General features: G+C 47.5%; 1 protein-coding gene across 4 annotated transcripts in view; it reads left to right on the forward strand.

Annotated features, from left to right (window-relative positions):
• Window positions 1–24,443, forward strand: part of EDAR (ectodysplasin A receptor) — a 93,532-nt gene that overhangs the window by 33,022 nt on the left and 36,067 nt on the right. The gene's annotated exons all lie outside the window — the stretch shown is intronic.

Below are 24,443 nucleotides of genomic sequence, written 5' to 3' on the forward strand. Positions count from 1 at the left end.
TTTTCTTTTATTTTCTAATTCTTCCATAATTGGAAAATAATTATATTACCTTGTATTCATTAGCATTTACTGTTGTAAATACTTTATACACATCATCTCATTTAATTTATCTCATTAATCCTCACATTCTGACCTAGGTTCTATAAATATCATAATTTTACTGATAAGACAACCAAAGCACAGAGACATTTAAATTACTTGTCCAAAGTTGCACAGCTAGTAAATTAAGCCCAGATTTGAACCCAGGAAATCAGACATCAGAGTCCTGTTCTTATAGTCACTACCCTTTAATGCTATTATTAAAATTAGTTGTGAGCACTTCCCTGGGGGAGAAGTGCCAGTCACTCACAGCCTGGTGGGAGTTCCTGTATAAGATTATCTTCCTGGCTGGGTCCAGTGGCTCACACATGTAATCCCAGCACTTTGGGAGGCTGAGGCAGGTGGATCACCTGAGGTCAGGAGTTTAAGGCCAGGCTGGCCAACATGGTGAAACCCCATCTCAATTAAAAATATATATATACAAAAATTAGCCAGCCACAGTGGCGGGCGCCTGTAATACCAGTTACTCAAGAGGCTGAGACAGGAGAATCGCTTGAACCTGGGAGGTGGAGGTTGCAGTGAGCTGAGATTGCACTACTGCACTCCAGCCTGGGCAATAGAGCAAGACTCTGTCTCAAAAAAAAAAAAAAAGATTATCTTCCCAGTGACAGATGCTTGAATAAAGATTACTAAGGGAATGGGACAGAGGAAAACAGACAGAGACACAGAGACATAGAATTCAAGGACCATGTATACCAGGCACAGGGCTGGGTGCGATGAGCGTTGACTAAGATGAAAAGAGCAAAACATGTGGCTCACAATTTTGCCAAGGAGAGTGGGTGGGGAGCCTTTTCCAAGGATAGTTTCAGGACTGGTGGCCACATAATGGGATAGAGACCACTACACCTGTCCAAAGTTAGCAGGGCGAGAGAGGGCAGGTCGGTTGCAGAATGTCTGTGAAATTCCTTTAAGTAATGAGCTATTCAAATGGTAAACATATACATTAATATGGGAAAATGGCAGCCCATGTATCTTGGGGTATAGGTCTTGATGTATAGCCATCTGCCCACACACCACCATCCGCTGCTGGTCTCTGGAACAGGATCTTCCATTCTAAAGAGAAAATGATCTAGGACACAGCATGGAAATGCCATCTATGTTATCTAGGTTGCTATAACTGTAGGATTTTATAAGAAGGTGGTGGATAAGGTGTGTCACTTTTCTTCACTGAGAGACTATAGCAAGAGATCGTAGAGGGGATAGTCTTATACAACTAGAGGGACGCCTTTAATTCTCTTTGTCTGACCCTAGAAGACTTATCATGCTTTTTAGGAGCAACCTAAGAAGTTTTTTTTTTGTTTTTTTTTTGTTGTTGTTGTTTTGTTTTGAGACGGAGTCTCGCTCTGTCACCTAGGCTGGAGTGCACTGGCCAGATCTCGGCTCACTGCAAGCTCCGCCTCCCGGGTTCACGCCATTCTCCTGCCTCAGCCTCCCGAGTAGCTGGGACTACAGGCGCCCGCCACCTCACCCGGCTAGTTTTTTTTTTTTTTTTTTGTATTTTTTAGTAGAGACGGGGTTTCACCGTGTTAGCCAGGATGGTCTCGATCTCCTGACCTCGTGATCCGCCCGTCTCGGCCTCCCAAAGTGCTGGAATTACAGGCTTGAGCCACCGCGCCGGCCAGAAGTTTTAGGATCTTGATAATCTTTAGTGTCTCACTCATAATATGTAGAAAAACATTATTTCAAAGGATATCCATATTCTTGATACTTCTTACCAGTCTGGTTCAACTTCATTTGACTCTTGGGCACACAAATGGTGTTAAAGAGCAGAGGAAAGGCTCAAAGCCTCAGAACCATTTTCTCCTGCCTAACTGGCCTCTCCTCCCGCCAGTTTTCTGGTGCTTCCTTTTTGTTTCTGTCGCCACCAGAAACAAATGGGTCCTTGTTCACATCGCTGCAAGTGTCTCATCAGTCACATTCATCAGACAATGACACCACCAAATTAGTCTTCCTAGAAAATCATCTGACTGTGTCCTGGTCCACCAAAAACAACTCTAGAACTGGACAAGTATGGGAGGTAACTGCAACTGTCGTCAGGTATTGGACAACAAACAGCATTGGACCGTGATCCTTAAGAAAAGTAAAATATACCCATTCACCCCGGCTTCCTAGCCAGAAGGAATTTGTAGACTGCAGTGAGACCAAGCAGGGAGGATGTCTTAATGAAATGAAGAGGCAGAGTTCAGAGATAAAGTATCTAGAATTTGTGGAAGAGGATACCAGAGAAGAGAGTGCTACACAGAAAAAAGTTCCAGAAATCAGCATGAAGTTTACCTGTGGGTCTTGGCCAAGACTCGGCACAAGCTAGCAGACAACAGAGAGCAGCTGTTGTGGGCTAAGGGCTGAGCAGAGAGCTCAGATGCCTCACAAGGATAGGCAATTCTGAAGCATCGGCTTAGCCAGAATGCAGAAAGCTCAGCCACCACTTTGAGCATTCAATAGAGACTCCAAGAGCACAGATGGATTATTTGTAACACAAAAGATGAATGCTTGAGGGGATGGATACCCCACTTTTCATGATGTGGTTATTATGCATTGCATGCCTATATCAAAATATCTCACATACCCCATAAATATATACACCTACTACATAAACACAAAAATTAAAATTAAAAAAAAAAAAAGACCTCAGAAAGTCTATACCTCAGGAATAAGGATAATGCCTTGGAACTAAAAGCAAAACCATAAATAGACCAACCCTAATAAAGAAAAAAGTCAAGCCTGACAGGTTCAGGAGGATCTTCCAGTAATTTGACACTTGCCCAGAGTAAAACTCAGTGCTATTTAAAGTAGATTCCACATATCATTACGATGTCTGGCATATGATAAAACATTACCACACATATGAAGAAGTAGGAAAATGTGACCCATAATCCAAAAATAATGAATTCAATAGAAACAGAGCCCATGATAATCCAGATGTTGGAATTAACTAAGACTTTAGAACAACTCATATTAATATGTTCAAGGATTTAAAGAAAAAGTTGGATTTAATCAGTGAATAGATGGAGAATCTCAGCAGAGCAAGTGAGAGTATTTTTTAAAAAGGAAATCCTAGAAGTGAAAAGTATATCTGAAATGAAAAATTCACCAGAAGGGCTTAACAGTGTATTGGAGGCTGTAGAAGAGAGAAACAGTGAATTAAAGTCAGATCAACTGAACCTTCCTAGTCTGTATAACAGAGTATTTAAAAAAATATATCATGTCCTCATTATTCAGAAATCCCCCTCTCCTATCTTGTGTACTTAAAGGAAACAAAATCCTGATATTTAAGGTATTTTGTAATTAGTCACCAAACTACCTTCTACCCAATCTCCCAATCCCCTTCACATTAACCCATTGTTTCAACCAAATCAATAAACGAGCTGCCCCAGGACCTGCACCTCCCGACCTTGGACCTTCCACGCATGGTGCTCATACCTGAAATTCTCTCCCCTCCTTCAGGTCCTTGCAATGATACCAAATGCCACCATTTCACCAATGAAACTTTCTTCAATGTGCCTAACTGGCAATGTGATTTCTCCTTTTTGACCTTCTGTCAAACAAACAAATGAAAAAACAAAGCAGTAACAAGAGAAGAAAAAAACATGCTTTTGCTTCTTTGTGAAAATATTCTTGGTCCTGCCTGCATGGTCCTTTGTCTAGGATCTAAGCCCTCTTATTAGACTGTAAGAGTGTCAAGGGCAAGTCTATGTCTTACTCATCATTGCACACCATTTGGTACGTCAAGAGACCTTGTGAAGATCATAATGTCTGCCGAATTAATTGGAATATAACTGTGATTTGAGAAGATAGTCCATAACACAGGCATTGGTTCTGATACAGTGTTGCCAAGAGCTTTCGCTACATATCATAGATCTAAAAGAACCTCATGGGCTAGCAGAAATGGAAGAACCTTTAGAATGATCTAGTATAAGACCCTCATTTTACAGTTAAAGAAATTGCAGGCTTTAGTGAGGTGTCTTACCCAAGGCCCCATCCTGACCCAGTGCCCTTCCCTGTAAACCGTATCACCTTTATACCTGTGCCAATATCTATACAGGATTGCATATAGGATTTGGAACAATAAATTTAAACACACATTTAAATTTTGACAAGAATAAGCCCCTCCCATCAAGTTGTGCTTTATATTAAATTCATTTCAATTTTCCTGGGGTTCACTACCTGCTAGTACAATAATCACATAAGACATCCTGGCCTTTCTGGTCGAATTCCCGTATGACCTTGGACACAATGCTGCCCAGCTAACAGAAATAATTGATGGTTCAGTTCTTTGTGACCATTTGCTAAGTTCAGAGTTTCTTCAGTACCTGTACAGTAGTGTGGTCGTTGGAATTACAAGGCATTGGCCTGGACAAATGCAGAAGACCGATATTAAGACCCTCCAAGACACAGCTGCTACAGGGGGAACTGAGCTCATATAACCAGGAGAAGGGGAAAGATGGGTTTCTGAAAAAAGGCTTCAAGTTACATAGAATCCTCTCAGGATGCTGAGAAACCCCCAGGGCAGGTAGTTATCAGCCTGGTGAGCAAATGCAAGACATAACTGGATTATGAGAGGCCTGGCTCACAAGTGGTCCCTTCAATACAGAAGCATCAGTGCTCCCAGATGCTGGACAATGGACAACAGACAAAGGCTGCAGCTGAGTCCCCTACCTGGCAATTGCCCTTGGGTGAAGAAGCCTGCCTCATGCAAGGTCACACCCCTTCCTAGGGACCTGGTTAATGTGGATGTGTGAAGGCCTGGGCCCCTTGCTCCAGTTCAGGACAGCTCTGTAGGGCCATCCTTGTGCTGAGAATGTACTGCCCCTTGTGCCAACAGTGTTGATTCCAAAGCTTTCTGATAAATATCTTGCACTTACATCTCCAACCCAAGGTCTGATTCCTGGAGAACTGGACTCATGAAGGGAGCAAGGGCAGGGATGTGGAGAAGACTGAGGGCAGCTCCAGCAGAGCAGAGGGAACAGCACATGGCTGTGTGTTACATCCAGAATGCAGACGTGGAGCCTTGTGGTGTTCAGGATGAAGTCACACACTGTCCAGCTTTCAGCCACATCATGTCAGAATATGAACGAATAAACAGTCTCTTGTGCTTCCCTGGTTGATCTGGCCCTGGCTGGCTCAAGTGCTGTTAAACACCATCAGCCCTGTTAACAGAGATACAACATGCTCTACATAAAGACATCACATCTAAATTAGCTAGAGGCAGTGGCATGCACCTGTAGTCCCAGCTACTCTCCAGGCTGAGGCGGGAGGATCATTCGAGTCCAAAAGTTTGAGGCTGCAGTGAGCTATGCTTGATTGAAAACCCCCTGTCAAAAAAAAGAAGAGAGAAAAAGAAAGAAAGAGAGAATAGAGAGAGAAAGAAGGAGGGAAGGAAGGAAGGAAGGAAGGAAGGAAGGAAGGAAGGAAGAAGGAAGGAAGGAAGGAAGGAGGGAGGGAGGGAGGGAGGGAGGGAGGAGGAGGGAGGAGGGGAGGAGGGGGAAGGAAGGAAGGAAAGAGAGAGAAGAGAGAGAAAGAAAGAAAGAAGAAAAGGAAGGAAGAAAAGGAAGAAAGGAAGGAAAGGAAGGAAGGAAGGAAGGAAGGAAGGAAGAGAGAGGAAGGGAGGAAGGGAAAGAAAGAGAAAAAAGACATGACATCTTAGATGGCTGTCATCTGTTGTGCCTTGTAGGGCTGAATACGTCCCTTTGTGTGCTGCATTCACTCTTCAGCCAACAGGCCCCTCCTGGGGTCATAAGTGCCCCTCCCCATGGCACCATGTCCAGGCCACACTCAATGAATAAACCGTCTGACAATTGATTTGTCCAGTTTGCTTCACCCAGTCTCCACAGTTCCCCCTACTCCCAAATACATTTGTTACTTCAAAAAGCTCAGGAAATGAGGGCATTGGCCTCCATGAGATCATAGAATCTTTGATTTGGAAGGGACATATTACTCGGAGGTTATTTTCCAGTCACATCTGCTTCTAAGGCACCATGAAGACCTAGCCCATGATAAATCACTGGCTACATACATCATCATCATAACTGAGTCACTCTTTCTCTTTGGAGTTTGAGAAGAAATAAGGACATGCATGTTCCATATGGCACACAGGACCGGGGTTCAGTGGCCTCTCTGGTTGGGTGATTAGTTCCTGCAGCCCCAAACCAATTCTCCCACCTCAGATGATTATGTTTTATGGGCAAGAGGGAGAAATCTCATCACATTTTTAGGAAAAAAAAAAGATTTTATGATGCAATTAATTGCAAGTCATGCACTGGTTTGGAGGGTGTTTTCTAAGACTTGATGGCAGCAGGAAGTGGATGTCCCCATAGAGTTGTGGGACGCAGTAGGCAACATCATTCAGAGCCAACTGCAGGCTCAGGCCAAACACAGCTGTTCGTCAGCACAAGATGCCCAAGCTGTATCTTCCCACTAACTGAAAAGCAAAATGATCAGATATCATACATGTGAATATTAATGCATTGTTTTTCTCTTTAGAATAATTAATACTTGTATTATTGCTTTTATTAAAAATAGCCAATGTTAGCCAGGCTTGGTGGCTCACACCTCTAATCCTAGCACTTTGGGAGGGCAAGGCAGGTGGAACACTTGAGCCCAGGAGTACAACCCCAGCATGGGCAACATGGGGAAACCCCATCTCTACAAAAAACTACAAAAAAATTAACCAGACATGGCGTTGCAAGCCTGTAGATTCAACTACTCAGGAGGCTGAGGTGAGAGAATCACTTGAGCTCTGGAGGTCGAAACTGCAGTGAAGCCATGATTATACCACTGCACTCCAGCCTGGGTGACAGAGTGAGACTTTGTCTAAAAACATATGTGTTTTTAACTAAATGTTTTAGTTTTTTAGTGATGGGGGGGGGGTCTCACTATCTTGTCCAGACTGGTCTTGAACTCCTGGCCTCAAGTGATCATCCTGCCTCAGAATCCCAAAGTACTGGGATTATAGGCATGAGCCACCATGCCCGGCCAACTCTACTTTTTAGTATATGATGATTTGTCTCTGTTTCCTCAGCCAAATCTCATCTCAGACTGTAATCCCCACATGTCCAGGGAGAGACCTAGTGGGAGGTAGTTGGATCATGGGAGCAGTTTTCCCCATGCTGTTCTCATGATATTGAAAGTGGTTTTCCCCATGCTGTTCTCATGATATATTGAGTTAGGTCTCATATTTGGTTGTTTGGTAAGTGTCTGGCGCTCCCCACTTCACACTCTCTCTCTCTCCTGCCACCATGTAATACGTGCCTTGCTTCCTCTGTGCCTTCTACCATGATTCTGAGTTTCTTGAGGCCTCCCAGCCATTCCGAACTGTGAGTCAATTAAATCTCCTTTCTTTATAAATTACCCAGTCTCAGGTGGTATCATTATAGCAGTGTGAGAACGAACTAATACAGAGAATTGGTACTGGCAGAGTGGGGTACTGCTAATGTGGAAGCAACTTTGGAACTGAATAACAGAGTTTGAAACAGTTTGGAAAGCTCAGAAGAAGACAGGAAAATATGGGAACGTTTGGAACTTCCTACAGACTTGTTGAATGATTTTGACCAAAATGCCAATAGTGATATAGACAATGAAGTCCAGGTCTAGGTGGTCTCAGATGGAGATGAGGGACTTATTGGGAACTGAAACAAAGGTCACTCTTGCTATGCTTTAGCAAAGAGACTGGTGACATTTTGCCCCTGCTCTAGAGATCTGTGGAACTTTGAAATTGATAGTGATGATTTAAGGCATCTGGCAGAAGAAATTTCTACAGCAAAGCATTCAAGATGCGACCTGGCTTTTTCTGAAAGCATTCAGTCATGTGCATTCACAAAAAGATGGTTTGAAATTGGAACTTATGTTTAAAAAGGAAGCAGAGCATAAAGGTTTGGAAAATTTGCAGCCTAACCATATGGTAGAAAAGAAAAACCCATTTTCTGGGGAGGAATTCAAGCTGGCTACAGAAATTTGCATAGGTAACAAGGAGCTGAATGTTAATAGTCAAGACAATGGAGGAAATGTCTCCAGGGCATGTCAGAGATCTTCATACCAGCCCCTCCCACCATAGACCCAGAGGCCTAAAAGGGAAAAATGGTTTCATGGGCCCTGTGCAGCCCCAGGACTTGGTGTCCTGCATTCCCAGCCACTCCAGCTCCAGCTGCAGCTAAAAGGGGCCAAGGTACAGCTCAGGCCATTGCTTCAGAGGATGCAAGCCCCAAGCCTTGGCAACTTCCACTTGGTGTTGGGACTGCAGGGGTGCAGAAGACAGGAGTTGAGCTTTGAGAGCCTCCACCTAGATTTCAGAGTATGTATGAAAATGCCTGGATGTCCAGGCAGAAGTCTGCTGCAGGGGTGAAGCCCTCATGGAGAACCTCTACTAGGGCAATGCAGAAAGTAAGTGTGGGGTTGGAGCCCCCACACAGAGTCCTCACTGCGGCACTACCTAGTGGAGCTGTGAGAAGAGCACCACCATTTTCCAGACCCAAGGATGGTAGATCAACTGACAGCTTGAAAATCCACAGGCACTTAATGCCAGCCCATGAAAGCAGCTACAGGAGCTGTACCCTGCAGAGCCACAGAGGCAGAGCTGTCCAAGGCCATGGGAGTCCACCCCTTGCATCAGCATGCCCTGTATGTGAGACATGGAGTCAAGGAAGATTTTGGAGCTTTAAGATTTAATGACTGTCCAGCCAGGTTTCAGACTTTTTCATGGGGCCTATGGCCCCTTTGTTTTGGCCAATTTTTCCCATTTGGAATGGAGACTCAATGGCTGTACCTCCATAGTATCTTGGAAGTAACTAACTTACTTTTGATTTCACAGGCTTATAGACAGAAGGGATTTGCCTTGTCTCAGATGAGACTTTGGACTTTTGGGTTAATGCTGGAGTCACTTAAGACTTTGGGAAACTGTTGGGAAGGCATGATTGATTTTGAAATGTGAAAAAAAAAAAAAAAAAAAAAAAAAAAACGAGATTTGGGAGGGACCAGGGGTAGAATGATAAGGTTTGGCTCTGTGTCCCCACCCAAATCTCATCTCAAATTGTAATTCCCACATGTTGAGGGAGAAACCTGGTAGGAGGTGACTGGATCATGGCAGTTTCCCCATGATGTTCTCATGATAGTGAGTGAGTTCTTATGAGATCTAGTTGTTTGATATATATCTGGCACTTCCCTCTTCACTCTCTCTCTCGCCACCATGTAAGATGTGTTTTTCTTCCCCTTTGCCTTCTGCTATGATTGTAAGTTTCCTGAGGCCTGCCAGTCATGTGGAACTGTTTGCCAATTAAATCTTATTTATTTATAGATTACCCAGTCTTTATAGCGTGTGAAAATGGGAGACTGGACTAATACAACTCCACTTTTTAGTATGTAAAATATATGTTTGGCCAGAGAGCCAACTTTTTAAGAATTGTTTGGTGCTGCCAATATTCCTGACACCAGTTCCCAAGGGGTTGTCTTTGTGCATAATTCAGCTCTGCAAGTCCTTACCAAGTCCCATGGTGTGCAGGCACAGGGTGATGCTGAATACACTCAGGTATGTGTTGTCCCAGGTGCTACTCCCGTCACTGTCACCTGTAAGTACTGACATGAGTTTGGGGTATATCTGAAGAGCCTGTGATAAAGTCAAGGGAGGCTGAAGATACCCAGTCATGCCCTGGTGCATTTTGTACCTGACAGCTCCTCCCAGCTGCTGGGACACACTCTGAGCACATCTCACAGGGTGTGGAGGATTGCCAGGAGCAGGGGCTGGTGTGTCCTCGGAGTCACCAGAAACTTGGCAGCCCTCCCAAATGTCAGATTCCTTCATGTCCAAGGACGAATGCTGCCAGTACTACTGCAGAGAATGGAGTGAGAAAATGCAATCGAGTCATTAGTTTGCTTGAATTGTCTTTTACTTTGACGAAGAGTCAGATGGAAGCATAGGAGAGAATAGGCATCTTCATGATAAAGTAACATGTGCCCCTGGCAACCCACATTCTACTTTCCGTCTCTGTGAATCTGACTACTCTGGGAACCTTATACAAGTGGGATCACATGATATTTGTCCTTTCATGACTGGCTTATCTTACTTAGCAAAAGGTCCTCAAGGTTCATGCATACTGTAGCATGTGTCCGAAAGTCTTTCCTTTTTAAGGCTGAGTAATATTCCACTGTGTGCATATGCCATACTTTGTTGATCCATTTGGGATCCATGGCATTTAGAAATAAATAGATCTCAAATTTTTAGGAAGTTAGCTGCATTTTTATTTTCCATTCATGTCCAGTCCTTTTTCCTGGCATTCTTGGTGGCTGGCATTTAAAATGCAGGCAGTGCCAACAAGCCCAGCTTATCCATCCTGTCCAGTCCTCTGTTGGATCCTGTTAAGACCCAGAGACATTGTCCCTTTTAGTAATTTAATAAATTAATAAGTCTCAAGGCTTTAAAATAGGTTTTAATTTTATTTTAGTACCAGCATACTCTAGTTCCAAATGCCTTGGCATTGCTTGGGGGCTCTTGGCATGGGGATAAATAAATAAATGGCCTTGGAACTGCTGGAGTAGTGAAATGCATAATGAAACACCTAATAAAAGATGTCTTTAAAGATTACATGCTTGGACTTAGTGGCATAGCATCCCATTGGCCCCTGGAATATACAGTGCCCCAGGACGGGGAGCTCGCCCCCACCCAAGCTGGGCTTGGCTGAGTGCCTTATAGCTGTTGCTCCCCACACAGGATCGAGCTTCCTGAGCTGTCTCATGGACAGGCAGCGCCCATATACATAGTCACAACTCCTTTGCACATTCAAGGGCAGAAAGCACCAGACCGTACAATGCAAGCCAGACAGCAGGGGGCCACTTTTTCAAATCACCAGACTGGTATAAATAATATGATGATCGTGGAAACCTTGCCCTTTGCACCACGGCAAACATCCAAGTAGGGACACCCTAGGCCTTCTGCTCATATCAAAGGGCTCAAAGAACCTCCCCGGCATCAATTCCTCTGGGACCTGCAGGTGGCAGGGACCACAGCTCCTGGCCTGGGATTAGAAGCTTGGTCTCTGCCGTCAGCTCTCTGGCTCAGCCCTCTCCCTTGACTCTGTGACCTCAGGAAGGTCTGAGACTGGCTCTGTGTGGCAGCTCCCTCCTCTGCACCGTGGGGGCGCTACAGCCTCTCCCTCCCAGGCCAAGACACCGGGGCCCAGGGCCTCTCCTGGTTTTGCTGCCTGTGCCCACCCTATCCCCCACCCTGGCACTTAGCCCAGCAGGGCTTAGTAAGTTCTGCTGAGGGCAGGAATGGGGGCCAGGTCTGCTTGTGAAGGAGCCCATTATCAATCCAGGAGAGCCTGCTTCGCCCACAGCCAGATTAACAGCCCCATGAGGTTAGAGGCAACAACATTGGCTCCATGGCCATGGCCATCGTTGCCGCACCCATAGTCAGACTATATTAAATTATCAGCGTATTTGTGAAGGGCCGATCCAGTGCCAGACTTGTCATTAAACCTCCCCAGCATTGCAAGGGAGGCACTCACTACTCCCCACTTAACACATGGAGTCAATGGCGGCTCAGAGAGGGTGAGCGACTTGCTAAGGTCACACAGACAGAGGTGGGAGAGCTGAGGCACAATGCCATATCTACTTGACTTTCGACACTTCTACACAGCTTTGGGAACAGAGGTCTGGGTATATTAGCAGAGTATACCCTTCCTGCTAAACAGAGGCAGGAACAGAGTGTTTGCTCCTACATGGCTGGATAGCAATTGCATGTGTACATTCCTGAGAAACCACAGTCTACATCAAGCCTTTTACATTCAAAACACTTCCACATGCATTCACCTCAGTTTACCCTCTGAGAAATGAGTGAGCAGGAAAACCTGTCTCCCTGTTTTGGAAGCAAGGTAACTGAGGTGGGTGGAAATGGCACGCAAGGTCACGGGCTCAGAGCAATTCTAGTCTCTGCTCAGCCCCGGGCTGGCATCCAGCCCTCTGCTCCAGCCTGGGGTATGCTGCGGAACATCACAGAGTAGCCTGGAGAAAGGAGGGGTGCTCAGCCCCATGGATTCATCTCCCCCAAACTGGAGAGCAGACACCAGCCACCAAGAAAGAGCCCAGAAAGGATGGTTGCTGTTTCTCAACACACCAGGCCACGGAAAATACAGGGAGTCTTCACTCTGGAGATTTTGTTGTGCTCGGAAGTGAATCCTCCCAAGCCCGTGGTGACTGCCCTGTGTCACACTGGTTCTGGATCATTCGGACTAGTCACCACCTGCCCCAGCAATCTCTTTGTCAAAAAGTTTGTCCAGGACTTCAGTAGTGGCATCAGCTCTTTCACCTCGGAAAAAAGGCACAGGGTAGAGAGAAGAATACGGTGTGATTGCAGTTTAATCTGTGTCCCATTAATACATAAATTTAACTGTATAAAGAATGAAGTGAGCCAGAAATGAAAGGTTTTACTCTGATCCCCAAGCTCTGAGGGATAGAAAGTCTCCCCTGCATTTCTCCCAGGGTGTAACAGGGCCCATTGGAGTTGGAGCAGATCCATCTCAGGTGCTCCGGCTAAACCTGGAGGTGCCTTTGCTAAGCGTGCCCTTCTCAAGGCCTTCCCGTTACTGTACTTCTAAAGACAATGACGAAAAAACGAATTCTCTTTCAAACCGGTAGAACAAGACCCTGAGTTTGACAGGAAGGATCCAAATTTATGAGTTACTTGCTTCATGCTGGGACTCGAATGTAAGGGAGGGAAAAAAAGCCCACTCTGAAAGGGACATTTAATGGTTATTTATAGCCCTGCACCATCCGGGTCACCTGCCTGGTGAAACGCCATCTGTGCCGGGTTACCTCCACGTCAGTGAAGGGGCTGGGAAGGTATGGTCTAATCCCAGGATTAGGAGCAGGGAGAAAATCCATCTATTAAATAGTTCAAAACAAACAAACAAACACAAATCCTACCCACTCAAACTTAAAAGATTGGGAGCCTGAAAATGTTTTTGTTGCTGCTGTTGAGTTTTCTTAGCACACCTCCTCCTGAAGTTCTCAGGGCATGAACCTTCCTGCGAGTCCAGATGGCCAGGGTTGTGCCTGGGAGCTAAGCTGGCTTCATGGTGAAAGGAAAGGTGGAAACAGGAACGCGCTGGAACCGCAGGGCTTCCGACATCTTCAAAGGCCTCTGGTGTGGGAAGCAGGTGGCGGAATTGCCCGCCTCGTGGCCTCACTCAGTGCAGACTCATAAAATGAAGACACCATTTATGTCTTCTAGAACGGGAGGGAGACAGGGATGCTGGCCCCTGCCGTCCGCATGGTTCATCATGGTTCACCTGGCCTCACCGAGAACCTTCTAACTGCCACAGGTCCACAGGACAGGATGAAACCAAGTCCATGGCTCCAAGCCCGGGCCCCTTGACTTACTTGGAATCCTTCCTCCTCTCAGCCCCAGCCATCGCCAGCCTTTCTCTTGGCTCCCAGACCTCTGTTCCCAAAGCTGTGTAGAAGTGTCGAAAGTCCAGTAGATATGGCATTGTGCCTCGGCTCTCCCACCTCTGTCTGTGTGACCTTAGCAAGTCGCTCACCCTCTCTGAGCCGCCATTGACTCCACATGTTAACAGGGGAGTAGTGAGTGCCTCCCTTGCAATGCTGGGGAGGTTTAATGACAAACCTGGCGCTGGATTGGCCCTTCACAAATACCCTCAGCAGGTTGAGAGATGGGGCCTCTGCCCCCAGCACACACACCTGCAGCTCCACTCCCAAACACAGGTTCCAGAAGAAGCCCAACAAACTTTCTCTTAGGCACCTGTGCAGCTTCCATCACACAAGGAGCACCTGAAAGGCAGCTGCCTTCCCCAGCCAGCAGGGAACCGTGGCATGGACGGGCCTCTCTGTGCAACAGAGCTTTGTCGGCTGTGACTTGATTAGCTCCCACCTGCTGTCGGGCACTGGCCTCCTTGGGCATACACGTTCACTGAGGCTGGAAAGAGGCTGCTGGGACCAGGGCAGAAGTGCCCTGGGGCAGTGAGGGCCTCACACATGGGCTGTGTACTTCTCTGAGCCAATTCTGTGTGTGAGCATAACACACAGCCTAGGAGAGAAGGCTTGGATTGAGGGGATTATTTACAATGGCAGTCAGGTTGTTGTAGGGCACTCACACCATCTTTTGGAAGTAACTTTTTGAGAACTAGTCCCTGGGTTGGTCTGGGCCAAGGAGATCGTTTTCCTTCTCCTTCCACCCTTCCCTATTGGCCATGCCCATGGCTGGTGCAGGGGACCCTCAGAGCTGAGTGTATCTTACCCATGGCAGCTGCCAGCTGGCCAGGCAGGGTTGCCAGTAAGCCCCTCAAAGGGAACAGCTCGGGGAAGCTGTTTGGAAGCTCAGTGCCTCCGCCTTGCCCTGGTGACCGGGAGGTAGGTTGTGAGCTACAAGGACTCTCCTCTGGCCAGAGCAGATTCAGACAAAAACCAGGGGCAGCCCCTTTGGGAACCTGCCTCATGTTTGAGTCACTGACATCAAAAGCAAGGTCAGGACTGCCCAGGTCCAGAAAACAACCGAAAACCATTTTGCAAATGTAGTCTTAGCAAAAACAAATGGAATGGGCGAATGGAGAAACACTGTGGTTTCCGAATGCAGTGGAATACGATTCGGCAATAAAGAGGACTGAAGTCCTAATTCCCACAACGCAGACGCACCACAGGTATTACATTCGGTGAAAGAAGCCAGCTGCCCGATTTCATGTACATGAAGATCTAGAACAGGCAAAATCAGCTTAAATGTATAGTGACGAACGGTGACAGCCCAGGGTGGGGCAGGTTGATGGTCAAGGGCACAAGATACACTCTGGAAGAGATGGGCTCTGTATCAAGCCACATGGGGTGTATACACGTTATTAAAGTCTCCCAGCTGTAACTGGAAATATGTAAAGCTTATTGCAAGTTAATTACAACTCAAAACACCTGATTATTTTTAAAACTATCAGCAATAAGAATACAAAAATCTGTGCCACTCATCAGGACATCAACTTGTAGGTTCTTACGGGACATGCAGACTCTGAGAACGCCACTCTCATCATTCTGCACTGTTGCCACTGGAAGCCTGACCCGTTCAGCCCCACATCATGGCGTGGTGTGACATGTTGTAATTGTGCTTAGTCTTTGCTTAGAAGCTGTTTCTTTGTTATTCTGCACATGACTCCACATTCACATTGTGTGACGATGGCACTGGTTGCTTGATACAGAGGAGGAGCAGAGAGCCTGGCTGCCCCCACCTCCGCCCCATCTGGGACTCAGGCATGGCCCAGGGGAGCCCAGAGTGCACAGGCCACGCGCTGAGATTCCCATTACTCCCTGGGCTCATAGTAGCTTCAAAGGGGCAGCTGAAGTGGGGAGTGGGAGGCAGGGGCTGCAGAGTAGGGGGCACGTGGGCAGGCTCAGCCATGGAGGAGCCACACGTACTTTGCCAGCCCACATATGTCCTCCCTCCCTCCACCTTCCCCTTCAGACCATCCGAGCCATCCTGGAAGGCTCAGCCTCCACCGCCCATGTGGGCGCCTTCTGAGTTACCTACGATAGCCAGCCTGAGAGGAGCAGCAAGCCCTCTGCAGGCCCTCAGGACAGGTAACAATGGCAGTCATCGTTACTGCCTCTTCATGTTGTTGTCTGCAGCAGCTTTGTACTATTTTAGACTCTATTGATCCCGGTGCCAATAGATGGTTCATCTTCTTCAACTTCCTTAACTTAGAAGCTATCATCTCTGTCAAATTGATGTCTTCTGTCTGGCTGACATAGCTTGGGATTCTAGCAGTGTGTCTTTCAGTGATTAAGGATTACGTTCTTGTTTTGCTTTTGTTGTGAAGCAGAATCAGTGTCACTGGGACACGTTCATGCAGGAGGCCTCGTCTCCATCACACCACAATTATTTTAAGGTGCCAACTTTCTGTTCTCTGGTGGAGTCCAGATCCAAAAGGAACTGCTGGGTCTGGGGGAGGCAGGGCGGACTGAAAGTATTGCTTTCCAAATCTCTGAGCTGATGAGAGCAAAGAAATGAAGACAAGAGCTGAGGGAGGACCCAGCACAGTAGGTCATTGGCAGAAAACAAGAAAGAGTTCTTGATTTTATCAGTACGCAGTTCAGCAAATAACTCATTCATCTATTGCTGAGAGAATCGGGTGTAGCAATGGCCTTAGAGGGGATACACTGTGACTGGATTTCCTAACGGGACATGTTCTCCTCCTCCCAGCCCTCACCCATGCTGTTCCCTCTTTCTCTCTACTTTTCCATTGTGATTCCTGGCTAACTCCTAGCCATCTTCCTGGGACTGGGGACAGTCCTCCTGACCTCCCCACCTGGTAATCTGTCATTAGCACCCATTTTCACACACACACACTCTGCACTAGACACTTAAAATCAGGAGTTCAAGAACAGCCTGGCCAACACGGTGAAACACCATCTCTATTAAAAATACGAAAATTAGCCAGGTGTGGTGGCACATGCCTGTAGTCCCAGCTACTACGGAGGCTGAGGCAGGAGAATCACTTGAACCTGGGAGGCGGAGGTTGAGGAGGTTGCAGTGACCTGAGATTGAGATTATGCCACTGCACTCTAGCATGAGTGACAGAGCAAGACTCCGTCTCAAAAAAAAAAAAAAAAAAGGAAGGATGAGCGGCATGTGTATTAAAGTGCTAGAGAGTGGCTCCTATCATGTTTCAACAAAACTTCACGTTAATATGCTTATATGAGTCCTACAGTGGCCAGGCACGGTGGTTCACACCTGTAATCCCAGCACTTTGGGAGGCTGAGCTGGGCAGATCATGAGATCAGGAGTTCGAGACCAGCCTGGCCAACACGGTAAAACCCCGTCAGTACTAAAATTACAAAAATTAGCCAGGTGTGGTGGCAGGCGCCTATAGTCCCAGCTACTCGGGAGGCTGAGGCAAGAGAATTGCTGGAACCCGGGAGGTGGAGGTTGCAGTGAGCCTAGATTATGCCACTGCACTCCAGCCTGGGCGACAGAGTGAAACTCTGTCTGGAAAAAAAAAAAGAGTCCTAGAAAAATTTGCATTTTGTAATTTAAAGCAATGCATTAGTTATGATAACTTTCCTGATTTCACCCTGAAAATGCTTTCACTCAATTTTGATAAGGCAAAAAAGTAGGGATTTTTTTTTTTCAAAACTTCTCCAAGCTTGTTAGTTCCACAAGATCCTTTCAGCTCTGAGGCATTCAATGAAACAGAAATGAAATTGTGAACACATATCTTTACAGCGGGACATTGGAATGAGGATAATTGCTCTCCCTCTGAACTTCTGCATGGATATTTGCAAGCCACGTTATTTTCGTGAGCAATTCTCCAAGAGTGCAGAGCACCCAAGCACCACAAGCTGCAGGAAATGCTGGAGAGAGCTTCTTGCTCTTTGGGACATCAGCCCCAGTCCTGCCTGTGTACAAATGCACACATGCACCTGCTTCATAACACAATTAGCATTCCAAGAAGCCCCAGCCTAGTCTGACAAGCAACAGTAACCATGTCGGTGTTCAGAAATGTTTTTAGGCCATGACTGTTTACTGCACTTTAGAAATTATCATCATTGTCACTAGTTTATATGTGGGAAAATAAAGACTAACGGAAGAAGTTGAGTCAAATAGAAAGATGAGATGTGAACAGATATGTCCAAAATACTGATTTTTCCATGCTCTTACTGCCTCTGTGGGTTCTGCTGAAGAGTCAGTGATCCACAGAGAGTTCTGAAGAATTGGACATGCTTATTTGTATTAGTAGTGATCCTTCAAAAGAAAATCTAGAAGTGAATAAGTGTTTCGTGCATTATATTTATTATTCTATGTGCGCAAGAATATCTATTTTCTGAGTATCATCTCAATTCAAATTAACAAAGGAAACTTGAGAACTTGGATTTTAAACTTTCAACTCAAACCAACCTCTCTGTCCACGTCGTTTGGGAAGGCCCCCCCCCAGGGCTCAGGGCCACTTGGTTTGCCCTCATCCGTGCCCCTCCAGGCAGGTCTCCTGTGCATGGGGCCTGTCTGGGTTTGCCACATACACACACACATACATTCACACACATACATTCATATGCATACACTCATACACAGATACACACACCACATACATATACCATTCACACCATACATTCCATATGCATACACTATACACAGATTACCACACACACATACATTCATATGCATACACTTACCACAGATACCACACCACATACACACACACATTCGAATACCACATATACTCCACACAATGTAAACATACACATATGCACACCACACAAACAACACCATACAACCCCCCCCCAAAAACCCACACACATATTCACACATACTCATATGCAGATACACTCACATCATATAAGCATACTCACCCAACACCACACATTATGCATTCCACACACTCACACACATACAGGTCACTACACTTACACATTGCATCCATTCATACATACACACATACACATACCCATACCCTTATACACACATACACTCACGTATACACACACATACACATATCCTCACATATACACATACACACATCTACTCACACATATGTGCTCGCAGACAGATACACAAACACTCACATGGATGCACACACTCACACCCACATGTTTGGGGTGGGCAACACCCTTGAGAGACTTAGGGCTTGAGAGAATTCAGGGACACAGCCCGCCACCTTTGAGAGGCTGCCAAAGGTCAGTTTGCCCCTCATAGCCCTGAAATCTTCACCAGGGAGTTTGCAGATGAAAGGTTTTCAGTGCAGTGATAAAGAAGAGTGGCTGCTTGTAAACCCCGTGTGATGCTGTTTGAAGCTCCGGGACCCGCCAGTGTGCTCTGTTGCCAGTCACTTCTATGTCAGTGTCACCCTCCGCTCCAGCCTTGGGAAGGACGGCGCCTGTGGTCTTGACAAGACGTTTGGCCTGTGCTCTGCATGTCTGTTCCCTGGCACAGCACCGGGGGGCCTCCCCTGCGTGGCCAGAGAGGCTGGGAACAGGACCGGCTATTTAATTTGTGGGGTCCAGTGCCAAATAGAAATGGGTCAGAAATCACTGAGGACTTTAGGCTGGCAAGGCCAGCGGGACACTAAGTGCGGCATGGGGCAGGAGGGACTCCAGGCTGCCTTCTCCTCCTTCCTCCTGCTCCGGTGAAACAGATCCGACTAAAGCAGAAGCGGAAAGAGAATGCATCCCTCTCCTCCCAATGTAGTATTAATTAGCACTACCGGCTGAGACAGGGAAGATTCAGAGCTGTAAATCACATCAAATGGAAGTGTTTTCAGCTGCTCTGATGATGCCCTTGCGGGCTCCCCGCAGGGCAGGGAGGTCTGTCTGGGTTGATGGGAAGTGGGGGCCCTCAGGGAGGCTGAGGAGCAAGCAATCCTGCCGGGTGTGGGGAGGAGGCCACCAGCAGCCTCCCCTCCGGTCTTCCTGTAGGAAGGAGAGCGTGGGAGGCCAGGGGAGCAGAGTAGTGCTGGGTGGGCAGGGAGCCGCAGCCAGCTCTGTGGCCGCCTCCCAGACACAGGCAGCTGCCAGCACCTTGCCTCCCGCCATGGAAGAGCTTATGCCCATGGAGCTGGGTGGGCCGGCCACAGCCTCTCCCCTCCTTGTCCATGATGTGGTCAACCCAGGCGTGGTGAGCCCTGCTGGGCCAGGCCAGGTGAGCACACGGGAGGGATGGAGAGGGGCCACAGACACAAGGGACATCCGCCCTACAGACTTTAAAAGGTAACTCCGAACCATCAGGCCTGCCAAGGCTTCCCACAGCCACCTGGTCTCAGCTGCTTCCCACAGATATGAGGTGTGGCCCTTTCAGGGAGAACCTTTTGGAAGAGGTGGCACTGTCACAGTCAAGGGGGGCCCAGCTGGATGGAAGAATGGGAAGCCTTGGAGGCTGGACCATCTGCCAGACCAGGCAGTGACTCTGCGTCTCCTAAAGGTGGTGACTAGTAGGGAGGATGGCCACCTTCTTCCTGCACTGGGTGCTGTCTGTGCTCTGGAGGCAGCCATGATGACAAGTGTAGACCGTCAAAACCACACCGCCAAGGGTGAAGGCCATTCCAAGAGGCGGGCAGCTCAGAGAGGAGACTGAGTCTAGGGGAGGGCGGCTAGGAAAGTGGGCCAAACTTGTATATTATGATGCCTTCCATGTCTGGCTCCCTGGACAGATAAAGGCCCAATAGAGCAGGGACCCTGTCTATCAGGCACCGTCCTTAGGGCCTATAAAATTGCCACGTAGTAGCAGCTCCACAGCTCTTTGTTGAATAAATGACGAATAAATGAATGAACTCTAACAAACAAGATTAAGGGAATCAATGTCTAGTGCAGAGTATGTGTGTGTGTGAAAAGGGGTGCTAATGATGGCATTTGTTCTTTGGAAGCAGGCCAGAACTTAAAGAGGGAGAGATCCAGCCAAGGCTTTCTTCCTGGGCTCCCAGAAGGAATTAAACATTAATTAAACATTAAATGTTCTCTCCCCACCTCAGCAAGATGTTGCTAGGAGATCGTCTAGACCAGCGCTTCTCAAACTTTAATGTGCCCACAGACCACCTGCGGATCTGGTTGAAAAGCAGATCCCAGACAGCAGGTCTGGGCGGGGCTGAGATTCTGCATTTCTCATGAGCTCCCAGGTGATGCTGATGCTGCTGGTCCAGGGCCCCACTTTGAGCAACAAAGTGGTAGTGGTGAAGATGAAGCCATGGTAGTGCCTGGTTGGGGTCCGAGCTCAGTAGTCATAAGCTGATGTGATTACAGCTGTGTCCTCATTCTAGATGGGAACTGAAGAAGGAAGGTCCAAAGGCAGAGAAAGAGCAGGTTGGGGAAGAGAAGCTGTCAATTCAGGCAGGAGTGGGCAGACCTTTTCCATAAAGGGCCAGATTTGAGATATTCTAGACTTACCTGGTCATGGGGTCTCTTATATCATGAAATGCCCACAGGCACTAGGTAACCAACATGCGAGGCTGGCCTCCGAAAGAGTGTGTTCACAGAACCTGCTGGGTGGCTACTGGCTTCACAACCCCTGAACTGGATCACTAGCCAATTAACTGATTAGTCCCATGTTAAGCAGCAGCCTTGTCTGCCTCGGATGGGAAGAGACATTTCCACGCTGCTTTGGTTTGAACGTTTTCCCCACAGCTTATGTGTTAAAAACTTAATCCCTTAATTCCCAGTGAACAGGTTTGAAAGGTGGGAGGTGATGAGGTCATGAGGCTCTGCCCTCATGAATGACTTAATGTCATCATCACGGGAGTGGGTTCGTTATCTCGAGAGTGGGCTGGTTGTAACAGTGAGTTGGCGCCGCTTGCACTCTCTCACTATGTGATGCCCTCTGCCATGTTATGACATGGAAACTAAGCTCTCACCAGATGCAGTCACTCACTCTTGGACTTCCCAGCCCCAGAACCCCAAATAAACTTCAGTTCTCAGCCTGTCCGTGGTATTCTGTTCTAGCAGCACAAAACACACTAAGACAGGTGCTCCCTCTCCCCATCACTGTCACAAACATGGGAGCTCGGTGTGCACAAGGCTGTAGCCCTACTTCAGTCAGCTCCTTGGTCTCATACCCCAGCAGCATTGCCAGGCACTGATGGAGATTGGAGATCCCCAAAGTAAAACAAACAGGGGATCACGATTGGGAGCAGTTGGCCCCCCAGCACCCAGTGGCCCACCTCCTGCCTGCATCTGCAGTCTGAGAAGTGGGATCCAAACCACAGGCTGCCCTGTGCTCCCCTCCCCCAGACCCCACTCGCCCTCTCAGAGAATTGGTAACGTAATGAAACACATCTAAGGCCACAGACTTTTGGTTCTGCTTTGTGCAGCTATTTATTTGTTTTTCTTTTCTCTCTGCTTGGGTTTACCTGGGAACGTTTTAATTGCGCCTTTTGATAAGTGCTCCTGGTTGACACTAAGGTGCGGCAGGCCCAGCCCTTCTCAGTTACTCAGGGAAGCCCTCCAAGGCTCAGCTATAATTAGAAGTCAATTAAATTAGAAACCATTCATATGGTTCTTGGAAGGCCTCCAGCCCTGCTGAGAGCCTCTGGCCCTATCCACAGACTCAGTGGAAACCTCTCTCTGCTAACCTCACCATCCTGAAGCCAAGTCCAGGGCTGCTGGGAGGGGGAACAGGCTCCTATCAGTTCCCTTTCAGGCCTTTGCTTGTACCCAAACTCCCGCCTCACCCGGCGGGCTGCAGGTCGCCCTTGCCTCCCCACCACCCCGACCTCCCGTCGCTGCCTGCCCCAGCTTGCTCTGTTGCTAGAAGGAAAACACCCAGCGAGTTCACCTCTGGGGTGGCTGGCTCCTCAATCTTGCCTCAGTCCATTTAGTGTTTTCCAAACAGTAAATGCAGCACTGAAGTGCACGTAGTGCGTGGGAAAAGGCAGTTTTTGAACCTCATCAAGAAGGTCTGGAAACAGGACTCTTCCCCAAAGCCACCTGGAGGTCTCCACCGAGTGAGACACCTCCAAGGTGACTGGGCCAACAGCCGGGGCCCAAGAAAAGACCCAGGACCGCCACTGTGCTTTACCAGTGACCTGCCCCTAGTCAGGTCTGTCCTCTGGGACCCCGCCCCGGGGACCCCTTCCCCACCTATTCTTAGAGCAGCCAGGGACACATGCTTTTTCCTTTATCACAGAATTCATACTCTCTCTTCTAGACCATTCAGACAATACAGACCTGCATAAAATAAAAAGTGAATGTTCCCTGGAATGCTCCCTTGGTCCTTGGCCACCCCCATCTGATTTCAGTTACTGCCAAAAAAAATCTTTGCTGGAAGTTCAGCAGGCATCACTCCAGACCTGCTTTCATGCATTTAGAAACTTGACAAATACACCCGGAGGCATTCTTCTGTATGATTTCTTTCTCACCCAACAACAGGTGGTACAGCCCTGCTTGGTGTTCCAGGAAACTGAAGTTCCTTTGGATTTTTCGTGGGTGTGCATTTGTTGCAATGATAAACAAGCATACTATCCTACAGGATCGAGGGCATGTACTGTTGTACTCGGGAGGCAGGACGGGTGTGCTCCCCAGGGATCTCTGGAAGGCTGGCTGACTGGAAGCTCCCTTGCAGCCAATTAACTGATTAGTTCCACAAGTTAAGCAACAGCCTTCTCTGCCTCGGATGGGAAGAGACATTTTCCACGCTGCTATGGTTTGAATGTTTCCCCCACAGTTTATGTGTTAAAAACATACACATACTTGGCATTGGTTGCATCCCCTAAAGGGCCATTCTCTTTCCAGAAATCTCCGTGAATAAGCCCTTAAGTCCTGGGGGATTTGGAAAAGAAGATTGTGGGTGTCGGTCCCCACTGACAGGGCCTCTGGTCTTTTGCTGTCCTCTGCCATTCCCTGGCTGCTGACTTACGCAGCTCCCGCCTCCTTCTCCAACCTAATTTCTTTTTTTCTTTTTTTTTTTTTTTTTTTTTTTTTGAGACGGAGTCTTGCTCAGTCACCCAGGCTGGAGTGCAGTGGCACGATCTTGGCTCACTGCAAGCTCCGCCTCCCGGGTTCACGCCATTCTCCTGCCTCGGCCTCCCGAGTAGCTGGGACTACAGGCGCCCGCCACCTCGCCCGGCTAATTTCTTTTGTATTTTTAGTAGAGACGGAGTTTCACCGTGTTAGCCAGGATGGTCTCCATCTCCTGACCTCGTGATCTGCCCGCCTCAGCCTCCCAAAGTGTTGGGATTACAGGCATGAGCCACCATGCCCAGCCTCTCCAACTTAATTTCTTTATTTCCAATAAATAATCTTTGGCTACTTTTCTCCCTAATGCCTTTAGGATGTTGCAGGACTTTTCCAAAAGAAAGAAAAGAAAAGGAGGAAGGGAGGGAAGTTTCCTATGTATCATGGCATATGTTCATCACGGTATTTTTGTGTGCAATATTGGGAATTAATTGGTTTTCATGACCAGTGATGGCTTGCTAAGGACAAGAGGATGCTGAGGGTGAAAGGTCTTGGGGAGTTTGGGTTCCATGGCCCAGTTGGGCTTCTGGTCTGAGTCAGTGGTTGATTCTGGAAGGTTCCTCACACAACCCAGCATCTAGAAGAGGACTTGCTGTTTTGTCTTGGCAAGAGGACAGTGAACCAGAGTGCAGCCACTGGAGAATTTAGGTGACCACAAGCGCACATTATCTCTCTTTGTAGAGCCAGGCTAATTAATACCCAGACTCCCAAGTAAAATTGCTTTGAGTCAGAAACACAGGTCTCCATTCAGAAAGTGAAAAAATAAATAAATAAACCCACCTCCTCCTTCAAGGCAGTGCATTCGTGTAATATTAATAGTTGGTGAAAAGCATCAGAACACCTCAGCTGCAGCCATGCTCAGTCCCTTAAGTAGCTGTGTGACCTGGGGCAAGTCACTTAACCTCTCTGGGCTCCCACTATCTCAACTG

The sequence above is a fragment of the Rhinopithecus bieti genome, unplaced genomic scaffold (assembly GCF_001698545.2).
Source record: "Rhinopithecus bieti isolate Rb0 unplaced genomic scaffold, ASM169854v2 scaffold_53274, whole genome shotgun sequence".
Lineage (NCBI taxonomy): Eukaryota > Metazoa > Chordata > Mammalia > Primates > Cercopithecidae > Rhinopithecus > Rhinopithecus bieti.